Raw genomic sequence first — 21651 nt, 5'->3', positions numbered from 1 at the left:
ATGCCTGGTGAAGTCTGAGAGCTGCTGTCACCTAGACCCTCAGAACATCCAGGACAGAGTACCAGTGGACGGGAACCTCTCCAGATGACAAAGCCAGAGCTCCAAAGAAGCTGGAACTTCTCCTTCCTGAGAGGTTTACAAATGTTCCTGAAGCAGGCGGTTAATGCCTGTGATGGAAGAAACCTAGGTGGCAGTACAGGTGGGGAGAGGAAACACCACAATGAAATTCAAAACTCACAAATTCAGAAAGCTGAGCTTTTTTCCAAAAAAATCTTCTCCATCATGTTCCGTATTCTGAAGCCCAATCAACTACAAAGGCAGCTCTGTTATGGCCTGATTGGTACAGGCTCGCTCATGGCACCTGGAGCTGGTGAACGGTACTGGGCGCTGACTGGCCGGAAACTGTCCGGGAGCCAGGCAGTTCCTTCAGCACCTGGGGAGCCAAGCACTCCTGGACCACAGGCCTGGCCGGGAGCTGCCAATACAGGTAGTTATTCTTTCCTGAGCCTGCAAAGAGTAAATCTGCCACAGACTCAAGTGAATCTAGGACAGGCCCACAGGGCTGCTGAGAGACAAGGAGTGCAGAGGCATAGGCAGGTAACCTCTCGGGCATGCAACCTGTCCCATCAACACGGGGACCCACACTCAGAATAGCCTGCCTGGTCTAATGCTATTCCGGCACTATCCTGAAAATCTTTAAAATGAAGTGGAGTATGCATGTGAGCAGAGGAGACCTACAGCAGGGGTGTTGTGCATGCCCACCAGGGTGCTTTAGGGCCCCGTGTGTATATTGTGTTTGCTAACATCCCAGGAGCACAGGACTCTGGAGCACCCACGATATGTGGGAGTTGAGCAAGACTAAGTGAGTACAACCTGAATGGGTTGTGTCTACAGTACAGGCAAACACTGCCAGCCCTGATGGGCCACGCTTTCCATTTGAATCAGAACTGGCCAGACGCAAAACAAAAAAAAAGGCAATCTCATTTTAAGAAAGAGGAAGGGCCAAGGAACCTTGTCATTGCCTTTCCTACTCACATTATTTTTTTCTCTGGATAAGCCAACACCTTAGGCTCACCGTGAAGACACAGAATAGGTAAAGATCAAGCTACCCACAGTCCCTCTTCCTTTCCATCCTTCCTTATTCATCAGTAAGCCAAAGACAGATTGCTGGTAGAAATGTGCACAAATCAAGTGCAATAAAAACAGCTGAGTTAGTTTGTGCAGTGGTTCTACTATTCTGGTAGGAACAAAATTAATATGCATATAAGCTATGTGATATGATTTGTGTAACTTCAGTGAGTCCACATATAAGTCAGTCGATCTTACATTTAAAACGGCCATTGCCCAACATAAAGATGAAGAGTAAAACTCACACCAAGACTTTAAATTTTTAATTTTTCTTTATTTAGAACATTAAACAGCAAATGAAAAGTACCACAGTCAAGAGCTAGACCATGAAAGAAAAATCTTTCTACTTTAATACCTTTAACAGCACTTATTTCTGCTTTATGAACAAGGGTCCCTACAGATTAAACACCTAGGATTGTTTGTCCACCCCCACTAACCTTCTTCCTTCCTCCAACTGGTGTCTGGAAAAAGACCTCATTCCTGCTGCATCACTGAGGCCAGGCCAGCACCATCTCTGGCCTGGACTCCTAACTGGCGTCCCCACTTCCTTCCAGCTCTCCTCCAGACCATTTGTCACTCAGCTACTCAGGATGACCTTTTCAAAATTAACAGACCTGATCCTGTCACCGCTCCTTCCACATCCTCCCCAATCATAACTCTTCCTTTCATCTGAAAATAACAATATACAAAACTTGCCTCACCTGCACACCTCACTGGCCTCGCCCTCCCTCAGAGCTCCAGTTCCACTGGCCAACTCAGATGCTGGAATGTGCCGGGACCTCTCTGGCCACAAAGCCTGGCATGTGGCGTACCCCCGGCCCTCAGTGTTCCCCAGCCCTCTCCACCTAGTTACTGCCCCTTGGCCCTTCACATTCTGCTTGAAGTATCACTTCATCCCCCACCCACTCCCAATGGTAAGCTCTCAGCACTCCCTAGAATTGCCCTTCCCATCCCTTTACATAAGTAATCTCCTTTGATTTTTGGTAACTGTTTAATGTGTACCAGCCCGATGACGTTATAAATGCCAAGCAGGCAGCAGCCATCTCTGTCGTGTTCATAAAAGGACAATCATTGCAGTTCTAGCGTAAATAAGTAAATGAACACACAAATAAGAATGTGACTCTTAGAGTTCAGTGAGGAGAGCGACAACTCTGCAATCCTGTTTTACAGAAAGGGTAACCTGGGTCACAAAAATGAGGACGAAAGAGCCATCCCATTATCCAACCCCTTGCACATAAAAAACAAACAATGGAAACCCCATTCCCTAGGCTTAGCTTTGAGGTCATAAAACCCACATTCCTTACTCACGCTCTTCCTCATTCAACAGTACACCTATAATGTTTTTGAGGTACCATTAATTCTATTTTATCACTTTGCCCACAGGCTAATGTTAGGAGAATTTGCATTTGTATATCTAGACAGCATATCTAGGTCAGAGTTTGAAATATATAATCTGGTGGCAATTGTGTCAATTAGCATCATGTAAATGCAGAAACCATCCTGTCTAATATACCAGGTGTCACTTGAGGAAACACATACACTCGCACACGCACCCATGTGCACGAAAACATACCCTTGGGGAACGGTTTCTTAAATTGGTTTTTGAAGTTCACCTAAATCGGATCAACCCAGGCTTACTAAATCAGAAATTCTGGGAATCAAAATCTGAAAATCAGATTTGGGAATCAAATTTTCAGATAGGAAAGCAAATCTGGAAATCACAGTAAGTTCAAGAACCACTGTTATAGGAAGACACTGTTGAATAATTTCTGTAAGTGCCAAAGAACTGGAAGAAGCTACTAACACTGAACCTGAGAAAGTAGAAAGAAAAGGAAAGTGATGTCCTGTAGGCCCAGAAAGTCCCTGGCAACACGCCTCCAAGAGAGCAGCAGGAAACTATTCCCAGAGAAGAAGAGCGTGGAAAAACCCGGGGCCATTGTTGGCTAGGGTTACTGATTACACTGGCCGGTTACGCTCAGGAACACGCCTCCCATGTCAAGGTGCTCTAAGGACGGTCAGTAGGAAGCTCTGATGTTGCCCCTAGTTGCAGGAAGAATGGGGTGAACATGAGCCTGGGAACTGCAACAGCAAGGCCACCGTGCACAGTCTCACAGCTCCCTTAGGCACGTGAGAAGAATCCCGAACCCAGGAGCCCTCGCCAAGACTGGAGTCCCAGCCACTGCTGGCCCACCTTCTCCACGACCAAGTCTCCCGACCTCCTGTCAATCCAGAACCCTGAAGGATAAGAAGACCCCTAGGAAGCCTCCCAGCACAGCTCCCCCAACTTCAACATGCCCTCCTGACGTCAACTGAATAATGTCCCCCTAATTCATGCCCACCTGGAACCTCAGAACATGGCATAGGGCCATACTGTATTAAAACTGGCCCTAAATCCAAATACTAGTGTACTTTTAAAAAGAGAAGGGGACACAGACACACAGGAAAGGAGAAGGCAGAGGTTAGAGTGACTGATGCAGCTATGAGCCAAGGACACCAAAAATGACCAGGAGCGATAGTAGCTTGGAAGAAGAACGATCCCTCCCCTGGAGTCTTCAGAGGGAGCACGACCCTGTCGAAACCCTGATCTCAGATTGCTGGCCTCCAGAACAATGAAAGAATAAATTTCTCTTGTTTTAAGCCAACTAGTTTATGGTAATTTGTTTAAGGCAGCCATGGAAGCTAATACAGTTTCTTTTTTAGGAAGCCTGGGCCTTTAAGTCACATTGCTACCAAAATCAAGGGGCTCTGCAACAACACAGAAAGGAGTGCCTGCTCTTCAGATATTGGAGATGGCCTGGCCCTGGCCTCAATCAGAGAAGAGCTCCACACTCGGGCCACCCCAGCTTCCTTCCCAGGTCAGCACCTTCACAGGCCCCTTCTACCACTCCCACACAACCAGCACCTGCCTTCCCCCAGGGAGCCCTTCAAGGGGCAGCTTCACATTCACTGCAGGCCCAGGCTGGCCCCCACTGTGTGCCCACACACCTGGGCTCTCCCTGTGAGCACTTTTCACACTTGCTCAGTGTGGGCAGCTCCCGGAAGGCAGAGACCACGTCAGTCCTGTGCTCCATCACAGTCCACCGTTCACCACAGCTCCATGCACGGGAGCAGCTCAAACATGTCACGGAGAGCATGAGCAAAGCACAGATAGTTAACGACATGCACAAACATCCCTTGCTCTTCATTACTTGACCCAGACATAGGGAGCCATGTTAGTAATTCTGTCTTCTGTGCAACTTCCCACAGCTGTGATTATACTCCTGTTAAAGTGTGTCCCACACTACACAGATCACTCATTTATTCTGTTATTTATTCAAAACGCTATGAATTGACCACCTATGTGCCCGATACAGTAGTCACGGGAGAGGTAATCAAAAAGCAGATACATACAGCCTGTGCTTTCATCTCATTAGAAATGGGATACGGGGAGGTGTAAGTCAGTCATCGATAACCTCACATCAAAGATAAAAAACAATAAGACTATCTTGTCCACGAGCCCATCTCCTCTGCTAAATTGTCTCCTCTACTCAGGGTTCCTAGGGTGCAGAACACTCCCTGGCACATAACAGGCAATCAATAACACTATGTGGCTGGAGGATGAACAGACTGAGAATGGGAGGGAGGGAGGGAAGAAAAAGTGCCTTGTATTATACAGGCATCATATAGTCAATAATGATGGGCAGACAAACGGATGGATGGACATCAGGGGCAAAGCACCTGAGATGAAACATGCAGAAAATACAACCTAACAGTGCACGTCACTTCATCCCAGATCAGCCAGCTGCTTCCTAGGATCTGAAAGAAACAATAATTCTTAATAAATCTGGTATCCATCTCTTCTGCAAACGCTCAGTAGAAAAGTAGCTTCACCAACAACATAAGTATATTCTTTTATTTCCCATCCCTCCCCTTTCCTTCTAGAATGGGGTTTTAAAAGCCTGTTTTGCCTGTTTTTCCCCACCATGGAGAGAGTATTTACTGTTCTAAAATGTTGACTCTTGCCAAAATGCACACTACATAGCACTACCTGGCTGTGTCATTTTTAATTATTATTTTTGTGATTCTTCCTTTAATGCCTACCAGAGACTTTTCTGAGGGAATCACAGCTGACTTTGAAAACTCCATTGTCATTTATAATGTGCAGGTTTCGGGGGGATACCACAAGCTGCAAAGAAACAAAAGGGACCTGGGGGGGCCTTCTAATGGCATACTCAGTTAAAGTCCCCTTCTGCGGCAGCCTGTAGAAGAGGATCAGTTTGCAATATAAAAACAAACTCACAGAGCCCCAACAACAATGTTTTTAACGTTCCACTGAACAGCTGGGTCTCAGAATGACAGAGCAAGTCCCCACGCACCTCATCTTGGGTCTGGCTTTCGCCAGGTTAGATTCCCTGCATTTCCAGGGCCTCCTTAGTCTCAAATCAGTAACCAAGTTAAAGTAATTCAGACCCTAGGAGGCCTTCCTTCCCTTTCATTTCTCTCCACTGAAAGTGAGAATAACTTTGTGTGCCTGAGAACAACTCAGTTTTCTCTGCTCCCAATTCATGTCCCACAGTGCCATATATCTATTCTGGTAATAGTTCGTTCACCCCTTAACTCTGCACTATGCACCTCCTTTGTGTGAGGACTGGGATGAGAATAAAACTTTTAACAAAACAGGTATGCTCTTATGCTCCCCACCTGCACCCTAGTGAAGATAGATACTCAACAAAGACAAACACACTATAACCATCTACAATTTCAACGGCAAGAATGTAATAAAAATGCAGATGAAAGCTAGAAAGCAATGATGTGAGGAAGAGGAAGGCAGACCCTCCTTCCCTCTCCCCACCTGATGAGGGAGCCAGCTACATGCAAGACCAAGGGGGAAGTGGTTTGTCAGGCACAGAGAAATAAAAGACTTGAAGACCGTCATCAAGAATTCCCCTAATATTGTGGTGATGGCTTCATAGGTATATACAGATGTCAGAATTTATCAAATTGTGCAGTGTAACATGTACAGCCTTTTGTATGCTAATTCAGCTGGATTTAAAAAAAGAACCCTCCCAATAACTTGCTACCTACGTATTCTATTGATCTCCAGATGACGAAGGATCTGCAGCCACAAACTAGCAAAAATGACCTAGCTACACCAAACAAGCCACCCTGCTATATTCCTATTCTTGGTCTGCTCACGGCTTTATTCCTTCACTCAGCAAAGATTTATTAAACACTACAGTGGGCCAGGGTCTGTTTGGTTCTTCCAGCACATTATGAACAAACACATGCAAAACCCAGCTCTCCTAGAGCCTGCAGCATCCTACAGATGCATACCCAAGTAGAAAAGATGGTGCTGTCTTTCTCGTACTGAGCAGGACCTGCAGCCTTCTAAGAACACAAAGTTAGAGCTACTTTGAAGGAGTTTCCACATCCTGATAGGCAATAATGTATTGAAAGTTTACTACCTATATTTGTCCAACCCCTAAGTGCTTTAAAGATACAGGTTTCCCCTGCTACTCCTTCATAAGCCAAAATGGGATAAAGTAAAAATGCAATTATCTTACAACACATTTTGCTGATAGACGCACAAAACAAATCTAGATGGAGCACAGATGCTCACAGACACAGGTCAAAGCTATGGCGGCTTGATGCTGCTGTGATGCTGAGTGTGGTTCCCAGAGAGGAGCTGGGAGGGGCCACCCTGCCTGCTCAGGTGAGCGCTGCCTGTTAACAGCTGCTGCAAAACAATCGCTAAACACTATTTTCACTTTTGGCCATTTTTCATAAAAGCAAAAATCCTTTTCATATTTCTTTCGGTCAGCAAAAACAGGTACTAATGTAGGTCTCCTATAAAAGCAAAGCGGCATAAAGCAACCTTTCAGAAATTGGGGGATGCCTGTACCGTCATTTAATTCTCCCAAAATCCCTGAGGTAGGTACTGTTGTTTAAATCCATTTTACAAATGGGGAAATAACCAGTAAGCGATAAAACGAAGATATGAACCCAGGAGCCTGACTCTAGACCCCACAGCTTTAAAATCTAAGCTACACCACCGTAAGGATGAGTTGCCCATCAATCACCCCTCCTCCAGTCCAAACTTTGCCGAGCAGATCTCTGACCCCGCTCCCCCTCATCAGTCACTTCCACCATCTCTGGAGCCTGACAAAGGCAAGTCTGAGAAGTGAGGGAAGTCAGAGGTTTCAGAGCAGCAGGCCTCTGTGGGAGAGACTGACTCAGACAAGTCTCTGTGCCAAGAGAAGGGCTCAATCAATGTCATTGTATTTCAGTGAGACAACGAGTTCCCTGGCTACAGGCAGAGTGGCATCCAGTGCTTCTGGCTGGTAAGCGTTTCTGTTTTGTTGCTCTTTTAAGATACCAGTAAGACACAACTGACTGGGTGAGACTGTGGTTGTCATGATGACAGCGAGTCCAGGGTGACACAGAGACCTCTGGATGCAAGAACCTTTCCACAACCCCCCGCCCAGGACACTCGACCAGATCGTGTTAAGAGTGGCCCTACTGCCAGCAGTCCCCGAGCGGCAAGGAGCCAAAGTGCATCGGCACATGAGACTGCAGGTGAGAAGTGGATAAAAGTCCCTGTGGCTACGAGCCATAGCGTCTGCATTAATAGCATAAATCCTACCATTAGAGTCATTTAGGGGAAAAGAAAATAAAATAAATCTGCTCCAAGACAGCCTCCATAAAGAAACCACACTGTGAATTTCATGACAGACACAAAGATGGCTTTAAAACTCCAGACCCTGCCACGCTGACCTTCTTCCCCAAGAAAGCCTTACCCTGGCTGGCAGACATTGATAAAAGAAGAGTCTGGCATGTCCCCAGAGGGCACTGCAGTCCCCTCAACAATACCCACTAATAACACCTGTGAACACCCCACAATGCCTCAAAGCTAGATGGCTCCCATCTGAGACCTGCCTCCTCCAAACTACTTCCAGCAGCTCAGAGGCCCTACCTGGAAAACTAGCCCGCTAAGGCTTTACCCTACTGCTAACCTCCCTCGCACAAGACCCCTTCTTCTCCCAGGAACAATTCTCTGCACAGCGTTACCTGCCTCTTCACAGAAAACCTACAGAACCCTCTACACACGTGTTCATCATGACTTTATCAAGCTCTGGAAGGAGAAGGACAACTATATTCTACTGCTAGTGTGCAGTTTAATTTCTTTCTGGCCAAAGTGAACCATCTTTCCAAGCTTGGAGAGGGAATGTGTGCCTATGCAGAACAGACCCTAGAAATATAGAGACTCTAGGAGCAATCTGCTACTGACTCAAGCAAGTCTCCTCACCTCTCTGGACCTCAGAATGATGAAGAACAGGAGAGGGGCTGGGGCTGCTGCAGAGAAGGATGGGAATCATGTTCATCTTGGTGATGACTACAGCCAGAGACTAGACAGTTAGCAACAGAGTGAGACAGAGCCTCCGGTCCAAGAGGTAAAAAAGGCTAGAAAACTTAGGAAGACCCCCAAGACAAACAAGGTGAGCCAAGGAGGGATACTCAGAAGGGGCAAAGGGAGACTGGAGAACACAATGTCAATAAAGGCAGAGGAGGAGTCTCAAGAAAGAAGACTGTAAGATCACTGGTTTAATTAACCAAGTGGTCCTGGGGACCTGAGAGAAAGCAGATTCGGAAGAGAACTGCAGGCAGAAGCCAGCCTTCAGAGCTTTTGGTAGTAAAGCAATAGAAGCAGTAAATACAGAATGTTCGTTCGAGCAGTCCAGCTGTGAAAGCAGCAGCACCAGGTGGCACATAAGCAAGAGAAGTATAAAGGGAAGTTTTGTTGGGATTGGCACTTTCCCCGCCTCGTTTTAAAGATAATGAAGACTTCAGCATGTTTGTAGACAAAGAAAAACCTGCCACTGAAAAGGGAGGAGAATCTAATGATGCAGTGGGGGTGAGGGTGCTCTGGGTCAAGCATCCAAAGAGGCAGGAGGATTTGCAACAAAGAGGGCGAGCATCAGGAGTGCCAGTAGGCTAGCCATGGAGAAGGGGACAATGGATGAACTGTGCCACGGGAGAGCTACTTTTGCTCTCCAACCATTCAGTACACACTATTTAAAAGCCACACAGCAGGTAATATCTGAAAACGAACACACACATTCCCAGGAACCATTCTTCTTTTTGAAAGACAAGTCAAATACAAATATGAATGCTTTGGGAGGAGGGAGACAAAAAGGGCGGCTGCATTGCTTCACCTGCTCTGAAGTCTTGTGATTTTCTTATTGTGTGTGTGTTGGGGGCAGAGTCGGGGGCAGGAAGGACATGAGAATCTGTCACACCCAAGGATGAGGAAACTAGAGAGAGGACAGAGGCAACGCTTACTTCACCAAGAAAACCTACGTGAGTTACCTTAGCTAAGATAAAAATTATCCCGACAATTTCTCAACACTGCAGACCTTCATTCCCATCCCTTTGCTCTCTTTTAAAAGTACTGTTTGTGACTCCACTCCAGGAAGACAAAAAACCCAATTAAAAAATGGACAAAGGACTTGAACAGACACTTCTCCAAGGAGGACATATATAGGGCCCAGAGACATATGAAAAGAGGCTCAGCACCACTAGCCATCAGAGAGATGCAAATTAAAACCACAATGAGATACCACCTCACACCCGTCAGAAAGGCCAACATAAACAAATCAACAAACAAGTGTTAAAGAGGATGTAGAGAAAAGAGAACCGTAGTACACTGTTGGTGGGAATGCAGACTGGTGCAGCCACTGTGGAAAACAATATGGAATTTCCTCAGAAAACTAAAAATGGAACTGCCTTTTGACCCAGCAATTCCACTGCTGGGATTATACCCTAAGAGCCCTGAACCACCAATCCAAAAGAACCTACGCACCCCAATGTTCATAGCAGCACAATTTACAACAGCCAAGTGCTGGAAGCAACCTAAGTGCCCATCAGCAAATGAGTGGATCAAAAAACTATGGTACATTTACACAATGGAATTCTATGCAGCAGAGAGAAAGAAGGAGCTCCTACCCTTTGCAACAGCATGGATGGAACTGGAGAGCATTATGCTAAGTGAAATAAGCCAGGTGCTGAGGGACAAATACCACATGATCTCACCTTTAACTGGAACATAATCAACAAGAGAAAAAAGCAAACAAAATATAACCAGAGACATTGAAACTAAGAACAATCTAAACACAGCCAGAGGGGAGGGGGAGGGGACAGTGGGGAGAAGGGTTTTCAGGAGCTACTGTAAAAGTTTCAGGAGCTACTGTAAAAGACACATGGACAAAACCAGTGGGGAGGGTGGAAGCAGGGGAGGGAGGTGGGTTTGGCTGGGGTGGGGGTGGGGGGGGAGAAAATGCAGACAACTGTAATTGAACAACAACAAAGTAATTTTTTTTAAACTACTGTTTGTGGCTCAGAGAAAATAATAATAAAACTATTTTTCAGATCAAGTGGGAATTAGGGGTGGAATCACCATGGAACCAACAAGACAGCACAGAGCAGGGGTATCAGTAAATGATGAGATGGGTCACTACCTCCAGTGGAAAACCAACTCAGCACACAGATAACAATTGCTCCTGGGACCTCTAACACTCTAACAGGCCAGGAAACCAAACTGGAGCAAAGGAAGGGCAGCCTGGCCCATAAATCAGAAACTCGCTAGTTAATTCCCACAGGTCTTGGCTGGATTACATATAGTGAGGAAGCAGGGTCCCTGTTTTAAGAAGCTTCCAATTTTGTAACCTAACTCTAGGAAAATCCAATGTATGAAAAACACACAAAGAAGCATAAATTAGGGCACAGGTGTTCCAAACTAAAGTAATTCTTTGTCTTGCAAAGGATTCACTGTAGGCAGGATTCCTTCACATGGTGGTCACCTTGGCAGCATCCACACCATCTACACAACTGAGAATAGCACACAACCTTTGCCCTAACACATACATCAGATGAAGGGAGAGGCTTGATAACCACCTCTGGTGAGAATGTGACCACAGAAAATAAGGAAAAGTAGGACAAGAGTAATAAAGGAGGAAAACATGATTGGGAAAACCACAGGGCCACACACGATATTTATTTTCAAATTAGCTTTTGCTTGGTTCAAGGATCTATGGTCTCAAATTTAAATGACCCCAGGGAGAGAGATGGCCACCTTGTCCTATAATCTCCTATTACCATCAGAATGCTCAGGGAGTATCTGATTCACAGTCCAGGAAAAACCAAAACTAACGTCTAGAGTGACTTACGGTTTAAGTAAGGCAGCTGAGAGGGCTGGCATTTTATGGCAGAAATAAACCGTCCCAGGTCTCTCACTGTGGACAAAAATCAACTTCTCCAAATGAAGTTCAAAATTCCCTTCTCCCAGGTCACTCCCCTTCCCCAACTAAATCTTTATCACCTGCAGAGACTGCCATTTAGTTGGACGGAAAGACTCAGGTATGGAGTCCCTCCCAGGTGGCAGCAGTATTCCAGGTCAGAGCAAACCCAGCCCAGGCGCCACCCTCCAGGGACTTAGCCCTGCTTCTGTTCTGAATCAAAGGGTTCCTGAGCTCACATGCCACCCAATTCTCATCATTGAGCCTGCGCTCTTGCTGTTCCCTCCACCAGCAACGTTTAGCTTCTCCATCTCCACTTGTCCAAATGGGCTGATCCTTCAAATGCCATCTCCTCCAAGAAGTCCTCCCTAATCCCATGCCAGCCTGCTGGCAGCATCTCCCTTCACCCACACAAAGCAGGTGCTATCTCCCTCCCTTAAATCCCTCCACGGCACTTTGTGTCATTTAATAACAGTGTCACTGTCTTCTCCTTTGCTATATTCACTGTGGGACCTGGACCAGGACAGCCTCCCTAAAGCTCTGTTTGTATAGCTTTAAAACAAGGAGAGAGGAATACCTAATAATAATAAAAGGAAACATAGCTACCTTTTATTGAGGTCTTACTATATATTCATCAGAGAAATACTATGAAATTTACAAACACTGTCTCATTTGATTCTCAAAAGTCCTACGAGGAAAACTGTTATCCCCCTTTCACAGATGAGAAAAGAGAAGGTCAGAGAGGCTGAGTAATTTACCCAAGGTCCACATGCAGCAAGCAACAGAACAAAGATTCTCACTGTGGCAGTCCTACACTCTGGCCCTCTCCTAATCACTACTCATTCCTGACCCCCTTCTTCAGTTTCCTACCTACCTCACAGGTTTGTTCTCGAATTATACATGAAAAATCCTGAGCACATTGGCTGGTGCTGGGTCCCATGGTAAACTTCTTTAAGACAGAGCTATTGGCGTATGTCTATGGTTTAATCATATTCATCAACAGAGAATGAATGAATGAACAGAATAGAACAAAGGACATTCACTAAACTACCAAAATAAGATAAGGAAGCAACTTACAAGTGGTTACTTAAAGTCCTGTATACAGATCCTCACAAGATACCACAGAATGAAATCTCTTTCTGTCCCCAGTGTCCTTCACTCCAGGTAGAGAGGGGCAGAGGGGGAGGAGGTCAACAGCCTCGAAGTGAGCAGGAATGACACAGCTCGTCCCAGAAGCAGCAGGCCCAGTTCTGCAGCCCTCACTAAGACAAAATCCCCGCTGCATGGAAATCCCATCCAAATCCTCTTTGCCAGAGAGCAGAAGGTCACAGAGACTAATCCTCCAGAGGACCTGAGATTCTGGCTCGCCTGTGCCACCCCAAAGGACAGCCTCCTAGGAGCAAAAAGATGGGCATCTAGGTGGCACACCCCACCCTCCCTCCTGCTCTGTGCTGACTTGTCCTGGCCTCATACACACACCCTAGCTCCCACCTGAGCGTGGGCACTCCCCCAGCCATGTGACCTTGGGCAGGTCACAGGACCATCCAAACCTCAGTCTTCCCATCTGGAAAATCCAGACAATACCAGAGCTATCCTCACAGTGCTGGTGGGAAGAGTGGACTGAGAGTCCATATAGCCAGTGCCTGGCATGAAAGAAACACTCAGTGTGCGTCAGCTAAAAATGTGGCAGGCAATGGGGACACAGAGGGACCCAAGTGTTGCAGTGCACTGCCCTTGCCTGCCCTTGACTTCCATGTGCAGCTGCTTGGCCCTGTAAACTCCAAACAACCAGTGCATGGTTGTATAAGCAGGGACATGGAAGTAAAGAAAGGGACATCCCCTGACAGCTGCCGAAAAGCCGAGAGCTATGCTGGTGGCAAGCCCACACTCAGGGGAAAGTACAAAAAGATCTTCCCTGTGAGGACTCAGCATTAAGTCTGTCAAGAAAAGAGACCCGAGGATCAGTCCTGTCCCTCAATCCATCACAGCAAGTATCAACCAGCCAGAAGACCGGCCACCAGCATGCAACACCCACCAAGGCTGACACTTGGTTGTTCAGCTGTATGTAATAAACAGTGGACACAGAAATCTCTTCTTTTTCTAAAAATATACATCTGCAGTTCTGCATTGAAAAGGCCATCTAGAGCACATACAAAGCCAGCAATCACGGATGTCTGGCTACCAGGAGGAAAAGTACTTCCTTTATCAACAGCAAAGAGCGTGAAGCTACCCTTCACCGGGAGGCTGACTCCATCTCGGAAACGGCACAGCACAGAAGAGCTCCGTGACTGAGACAGACTAGACCTGACCCACACCTCTGCCACATACTGTTCTCACCTTACTTTTCAGCCTTGGTTTCTTCATCTGTAAAGTGGGAATAATAACAGTATCCACCTAGTAGGATCCTTGAAAGGATCAGAAATGATGACTGCAAAGCACTGAGGACATTTCCTGGCACAGTGCAGGCCATCAATACACAGTAGCTTTGCTATCCCTGGGAATCCAGAATCTCTGCTGCCCCTCCCATTTCATCCAGCTCTTATCCCTGAAATAACCCAGCCAAGGAAGACAAACACTGATTTTCCCTGCTCCCCCAGCAACTCTCTGGAGAGTTGCAGCTCCTGAAGGACATTCCTGGTGCTTGTTCTAGGCAGCAACACCAGGGCGAAGAAATCAGAAGGCTGCTTGTTCATGAATGGAACAGCGGAAAAGAAGGAAACACCAGCTCTCTAGTCCTCATGGAGGGCTCTTCTGCCTGCCCTGGCCCCAGCCATGGGTAGCAGGCGTCAGAAGGAAGATAACAAAGGAGCAACAATGGTCTAAAAGAGTCTCCTGTAGTTCACAGACAAGGAGCTTTAGAAGGTCCTGAACCCTCTGAAATTGAATATGATTTTGGATGAATGTGAATTTTCTTGGGAAAGAGTCCAGACAGACCATTCATCAGATCGTCAACAAAGTCTGTGACACTCCCCTCAAAAAAACAAAAGTTTTAAAACCACCAACTCATTTAGGGCAAACAAGAATGTCTGAGAGAGAAAGAATAACATAAAATGATCTCTAATTTCTAGTTCACATGCGATGACACTTACCAGGTGGATTACCACCTGTTATCTCACTTAGTCCTCATAATTTACGTAGAAGACACTTAGCAACCCCAGATAAGGAAAGTGAGACTTATAAGAAGTTGCCACTTCCCAAGGTCCCTTAAGTGGCAAGTGGCAGGGCCAGGACTCAACCTCGAGAATGTCTGAAGTCAAAGCTCAGAATCTTAATCACTACATTATAGTGTCACCTTCTCCCAGGCCAAGCCTCAGATCTTACAAAGGGAGCTTCAAAAGGTCCTGAACAAATCAAAAGAATCTGAAAGGCAACAGAACAGAGGGTGGGAGGACCCAGGCTGGTTATAACCTGATAGCACTCTTTCCACTACACCCATCCTGCCCATGTCTTCACACACCAAGAAATTTTAATGCTAAATTTGATACTAAGAAATTTTCTAGACATCAGGAAAACACCAATAAGTTATAGGAAGTATACATCTCAGTACCACAGGTCTAAATTTCCTTGCTGGAAAACCGGGGATTATAAATTACTACTCCACACATATCTGACATAAAGTAAGCACTCAATGAACAGTGGGTATAAATGTAATTATTACAATCTGGTGACACAGCATGCCCTACAGATGCCAGGGGCCATCTTTATCTCAATGAACCCACAGTGTTTGCTTCAAAGAGCCCATCTCCCTATACTTCTGACCTCCACTCAGAAGCCAGTGAGAGAGAGGCCTCAATTTGGCTCCCAGGAGCAATCACACTCTCCCCGCAAGCTGCATGCTCGGGAAGCCAGCAGCAGCCGCCGCCAGCAAGACTTGGGAGCAAGCCTGGGTCCCAGAGCCAACTATCCAACATCATCCAAGGTGTGGAGAGGTCTTAGAAACCTCCAGGGTGGTTACAGGAGGTAGGGAATATTCATGGCAAGTTTCTCCAGATGCTGTAAGAAACCCAGAAAGTAAGTATAAGAAGCTATCAAAGATAAAGATCCACCTCTGACCCAGATATGCCAACAGATGAAGAAGCCAGGATTCTGTAGACCAGGGTTTGAGAGAACTAAGGTTTGGGGGGACTTTTCACTCATAGCTCTTCGTCTCTACAAGAAAGTCATCTAAGTGATGCGATTCTTGAAGGAAGATTATTTTTATCACTTTGTCCCACTCTTCACAGCCAGAATACATCATCTCTAGCATAATCTATGAAATCTCCATGCAAAAAACAATCATTAAATATAGCTACCATTTAGTAAACAGTTATACTATGTGCTAAGGCCTTTGCACATATTCTGATACTTAATCCTCAAAATGGAATTTTGAGAAAATTGCCACCCCCATTGGATAGGAAATTTGCCTCACAAAGGTTAAGTAGCATGTCTGGGTCATAGGACTGGTAGGTAACAAAGACAAAATTCTAAATCCCATGCTCTTAACTACTATATTTTCAGATAAAGTACTGGTTTTCTACCCATGCGGTCTCCAGACATCATTTTCTCCCAGTCCTTCCAGAAACACAGGGTCTAATTTATTTTCCTCTATCCCAACCCAAAAGATTTCTTATGCTGGGTACTGAACCCAGGACAAACTACACTAACCCAATAATCAGCTCTGCTCAGAAGCACAGAGGACAGGGGCATAAATGATGCGAAGTATGTGCAAGGTGAGGGTATTAACAGGTAAGGGAAAAGGGGATGTGACCGCAAACCTTCTGTCCCACAGACTGGCATACCCAAATGCCGCACACTCCTCTCTTTTCAAGAACAATTTCAAGACAAGATCCCTTCTCATAGACAACTAAGTTCTTGAAGTGATAGGTGGGGTATCTGTAGAATAAGGAAAGGTGACCACAAAGGAATGCAGGGGAAACATCACTTAAAAAAATAAACACATAACACCCTGCAAGTGTTCTCCATTAGATTTCCCAAAGCAAGTCATGACTTTGGAACCAACCCATTAACACAAATCAAAATAATCTGAACCAAATGTTCCCATTTAAAGGCTCTTTCCCCCTTGAAGAATTGTACAATGTTTTATACGGGTCAATGCACTCTCACACACGAGGTCACCTTGACCCAGTGATTCCCACCACGCCTCAAGTTCGGCAAGGCTCTGACCAGGTCAGCAAAAGTCTGAAACCCAAAACCAAAAGCAGAGGTCACAAGAGAGGTGGGGAGAGGTAGACACAATGAACATGGGAAACTTTGCAACAAGACCTCCCTCTGGAAATGAAACGCTCTCTCTGGATTTTTGTTCCTAGAAGTCATCCTTCAATAGGACTCAGACACTACTCTACTCTACTTGCCTCACCCTTTTCAGTCGGCTGGCTCTCCTTTCCTCCAGCCAAAGGGATCTGTCACTTAGCAACTACTTTCCAACAAGAAAGCCAGGATGAAGTCAGGCTTTTGACATCTTTTGCTCCCTAGCACTCATGGGACAAACTTCAGAGCAGAGACAAGAAATCTACAGTTTCCATCACACTTGGGCTCAGAGCAGGAGGAGCTCTGCTGAGGTGCTCTCATTCAGTGTCAGTGAGTAGTCACCCTGGATTACTCCAGCCAGGGCAAAGGGTTCTTATTAAGCTTCAAGTTTACAAGAACTGAATATAATGCAGGAACCACAGCAGCCCCCAGGTATCACCCAGTCTTTCCTCAATGGCAGTGTAGGCATGGTGGTAGTGATGTCCTGGATTTGGTCCAATACACCTTCCAGGCTAGACAGCTGGCTAACATCATAACTGATACCTGTGGTCACCTCCAGAGACACCTTCCTTGACACCTCATCTAAAGTCATTCCCTCCCCATCGTCCATGATTAGTTTCTTTCCTGGATATTTTTATGACTTAACAGTTATTTTGGCTGGTTGCTTTCTTTTGTGTCTGCCTCCACCAATGGAGGGAGACTGATTACTGTTTTACCCTCAGCCCCCAGAGACTGACACATAGAAGGCAACAATTAACATTTATTGTATGGATAGGATAAGATGGTGGAAGAGAAATCACAGAGGCCCTTGTAGGTCCTTAAGTGGTGAGTGGCATATCTTAACATTATTAACTGCCCTAAATAAACTGTTACAGATCCAGCTTTTATAAATTCATAAAAAATATCTTATTCTGTCTTTTCACACTTTCGGTCTCAGGGAAAATAAATAAATTACATGTGTTTGCTATCTACTGTGTGAAAGTAGTATTTCTTTTTTTATGTTTCCAAATTTCCTCTATTGAACCTTTCTTTGGAGGAGGAATTGTGAGAAACAAAAGTGTAGAGTAGATATTGAAGGTGTGGCAAATGCAACTATTATTCCAGGATTTGGTGAACAAGCCCATACTAACCTAGCTACTCCTTGACAATCTTGTCTCAGCTTACAAATGGAGTACATACACAGGGACCCCAATAAGACGGCTCAGCGGAACTCCTGGGATATCTTATCTGGGATGTTGTTTGAGACAACGGACTAGGCTCAAACAACATCATGGCAACTACTACTCATCCTGGGCTCTCCCCATCTGTCTACCTTGGAACCTTATAACTATATGAAATTCTTATCCATTCACTTGTCTGCTGTCTGTCTTTTCTGCTTGAATCTAAGGTTCATAGGAATAGAACCATGTCTGTCTTATTCACAAGCCCCTTGAACATCTTTGGCCCCAGCAAACAACAGTCCAAAGAACTTACAGTAAGTAGCTAAGTGCTTTGTGAGGTTGCCCAGGCTTCTGGACAAAGACAAATGGCCAGTTCCCTCCTGAAAGAAAAAAATAATCTATGGATTCTTCCCCCATGATGAGGTAAGGCTTTGCTAGCCACTCCTCATCATATATTCACATGGCTCTGAGTAAACTTAGTTCAGATTTCAAAAACTATTTAAATTTTGCCTATTTGACATCTGTATATTCACACGTTGCACCAAGTCTGAGGATAAAGGGACCCAACAAACTACCCAGGCCCTGAATGAGCCTATTTATTTGGTAAGAGCGGAATAAACACATATAGCACATTATATTTTCCATAGATGGTTATACCAGTACAGCCCAACCCACATGTTATTCTTACCATGAATAAGACACAGCCCTCCATCCAGCAACGGGGCCTATGTTCCTTCCCCTTGAACCTGATGAACCACTGCAGTGACCTCAACCAAAAGAACATGGCGGAGGTGACTCTGCGTGACTGCAGAGGCTAGGTCATAAGGGGAAATGTGGCATCTGCTTGGTGTACGTTCTCTGTGCTCGCATCTCTCTCTCAATGGACAAATGATTTGGAGCCCAGAGCTACCCTGTGAAGGTGAAGCCACCACACTGGAGTGACCACACACCCTAAAGAGATGACCAGTTGCTCCCACCCCCAGCTGTTCTAGTCCTCCCAGCCCAGATGCCAGACGTGTGAGTGAGCAGAGGATTCAGATGAGTCCAGCCCCCACCCCTCAGGTTACCCTAGCTTATGCCTAGTGGAGCAGAAATAAGCTGTCTCTGATGAGCTCTGTCTACACTGCAGATTGATTAGTAAAATTAACGCTGTTTTAAAACCACTGAGTTTTGGGGTAGTTTGTTTTTCAGCCATGGTAGCTGGAACAATGTATAACATCAGTAACGAGAGTCACACACTGTAGGTCTCACCACCATGTGCTATGGAAGGGTAGGTAGGGATGGGGGGGGGGTAACTTCAGTCCATGTGCAGGCTGGTGGGGCTCCATATATAAAACCCCAAAATTTCTGGGTCAAGAAATGTCATAAAACAAGAAGCAGAAAAAAACACAAAACTGCACAACACATGAAGCTGTCCCAAGTCCTCTGGTCTTTAAGCTCTTTGGACTTGAAAAAGCTGAGTCTGGCACTCCAGTCCGCCGCCACTTTCTCCCTTTGCTGCCCATTTCATTGCACAAACAGAGACTGAGAAGTGAGAGCATTTCCCTTTTGAACAAATTCTTTTTACCAGCTTGTTCATCCAGAAATGTTGCAAACTTTCTTGTTTTCAATAAATCAGAATAGGGATTATTTACCTGTGTGAGGTTTTTCTTAGGTCTGTCTCAGCAGGCTACATCAATCAAACATGGAGGAATATTCTTCTAATGAGAAAAATCCTTTAAATTTAAACATTTACTGAAATATATCTCACGTGCACATGTCTATCTCACATAGGTTTCAACAGGAGGCACACCCTGTGTTTAAATACCAGCTTTACCATTTGCCAACTGCATGACCTTGGGCAAAGTTATTTGACTTCTCTGTACATCAGTTTATTGCATCTATAAAGAGACAGTAATAACTTTCCAAGGAGTGTTCTGAGAATTATACGAGGTTATTAAAGCTAACACTTATAAAGTGCTTACCACATGCCAGACTGTTCTAAGCGCCCAAAGGTGCTCAGACCATGTCTGGCACTCAGTGGGTACTCAACAGGCATCAGCTGCCACGAGCATCATTATTACCAACATCATTAGACTAGGACTTGGTCCTGTAACTAAGCCAAGAGGCTCAAATATACAGTCAACTCAAATAAGTCATCCCAAACTCATAAATGCAAACCCCTAAGATGCATAAAAATTACCAAGGTGTCTGTTAAAATGAAGACCCCTGGCTACACCTCCAGAGATTTTGACTTAATACACTGGGAGAGAGTCCAGGAAGTTGATTTCTTAATACCCCCACCCCTCCACAGGTGCCCTGGAGACGCTGGCGTAAATATATGGCCTTTATCAGTCAGGATGCCATAGAAAGACCAAAGGCCAAGAGTCAGAAGTTCTGGGTTCCAATCTCAGCTTTGTCCCTAGCAATTTCTATAGCTATGACCCAGTCACTTAACTTCTCTGGGTCTTGGTTTCCTAGTCTGTAAAATAAAGATTTCAGACTATATAATCCCAAAGGGGCCTCTTCTTCCAAAACCAATCCTACGACATGACAACGAGCCACAAGTCCCTCAGATCACCTTGTTTTGTGCCTTTGTAGCAACTGAACTAACAACCATCATCTATTAAGCCTCCACTATGTGTGAGACACTGTCTAGGATGTTTAATTCATTGAACCATATCTAATGTTCCCAACCATCTTAACGTATACACAAGATGAGAAAATCAACTCAGAAATGTCTGATAACCTGTCTGAGGTGACCCAGCCAGTAAGTGGCAGCGCCCTGATTGTATCCCAAATTTACCTGACCCAACACCTGTAACCCCGCACCATTATGCCTTGAGCCATCTCAGTACAAAATTCATTTTCCTTGCATTTCTTTGTTTCTGTTCATTTGACAGTTACAGGTAAGGAAAGCTCGCACCTAAACACCTGAGTTTCACAAAGTACCAAAGACAAGACCAGGGCAAAAAGGGAGTGATATGGGTGCAGAGATGCACTGCAACCTAAAACATAGGTCTTCTGATCACCCCCAAAGTGAAGGTCAAGTGACAACCGAGAGAAAGATGTCAGAAAGATGTCTTTAGTATGAGCAACGGCAAGGTAGGTGGTAAAAGAGGAAAGTGGAGAAATAAACACAAAGCACTGAGGTTGGTCAGCAGCAGAGGGCAAAAAAAACAAAAAAAAAAAAGAATTTCGCCAAGATCTTTCCTCCCTCTCTTAATTCCCCTCATGGGAAGAACTGAACTTTCCAACAGTGTATCTTCTGCGAGTTTAGAGATACAATGGGGGAAAGTTTCTCATGACGTCTATTCTTTTGTTTTCTCTTGCCAAGTAACTTAAAGAGAACCTAATCCCAGGCCTTTTCGTCTCCAAATTTCATTACTTCATCTCGGAAACTCAATGGGAAAATGGAAAGAGGACGAGGAGGAAGAGAAAGAACATTAACTTCAACAAGTTCCAGATAACAGACTTTATACAAAATTGTTCTGGTTTCCAAGTTTGTTCCATGAGAGATTAAAAGGGTGTCTGAAGGACATGTACCATGGGGTAAGTCACACAGGAAAAAGCACAGGCTGTGGAATCAGGAATTCCTGTGCTCTGAGCCCAGCACCACACAGGACACTAACTACCTGACCTGGGACAAGTGTCGTAATCTTCCTCCAGGTTCCACATCTGTAAAATGGGGACAATGATCCTGACATTGTAAACCTGTTTAAAGAATAAATAATGTATGTAAGATGCCTAACATGGTATCGGACCCGAAGTTTTTCTAAGTTGGGAAAGAGGTAAACAAAAAATGAGCAATAAAGTCTTGCCTTCAAGATCCGTCAAAATACCCACTAATAATTAAGTTATGCAAA

At 45.2% G+C, this 21651-nt stretch overlaps 1 protein-coding gene across 9 annotated transcripts in view; it reads right to left on the bottom strand.

Moving 5' to 3' along the window:
* Positions 1 to 21651, bottom strand: part of ARHGAP26 (Rho GTPase activating protein 26) — a 451541-nt gene that overhangs the window by 324590 nt on the left and 105300 nt on the right. The window contains exon 1 of one of the 9 annotated variants that reach the window (XM_053912483.2): positions 12477 to 12712. The exons of the other annotated variants lie outside the window; for them this stretch is intronic. The gene's annotated coding sequence lies outside the window, so the exon portion shown is untranslated. Of the gene's footprint in view, positions 1 to 12476; positions 12713 to 21651 lie in introns of those variants that run through there. 9 annotated transcript variants of the gene reach the window in all.

This window comes from Desmodus rotundus, chromosome 10 (assembly GCF_022682495.2).
Source record: "Desmodus rotundus isolate HL8 chromosome 10, HLdesRot8A.1, whole genome shotgun sequence".
NCBI classification, from domain to species: Eukaryota; Metazoa; Chordata; class Mammalia; order Chiroptera; family Phyllostomidae; genus Desmodus; species Desmodus rotundus.
This window is presented reverse-complemented; position numbering and strand designations above follow the sequence as displayed.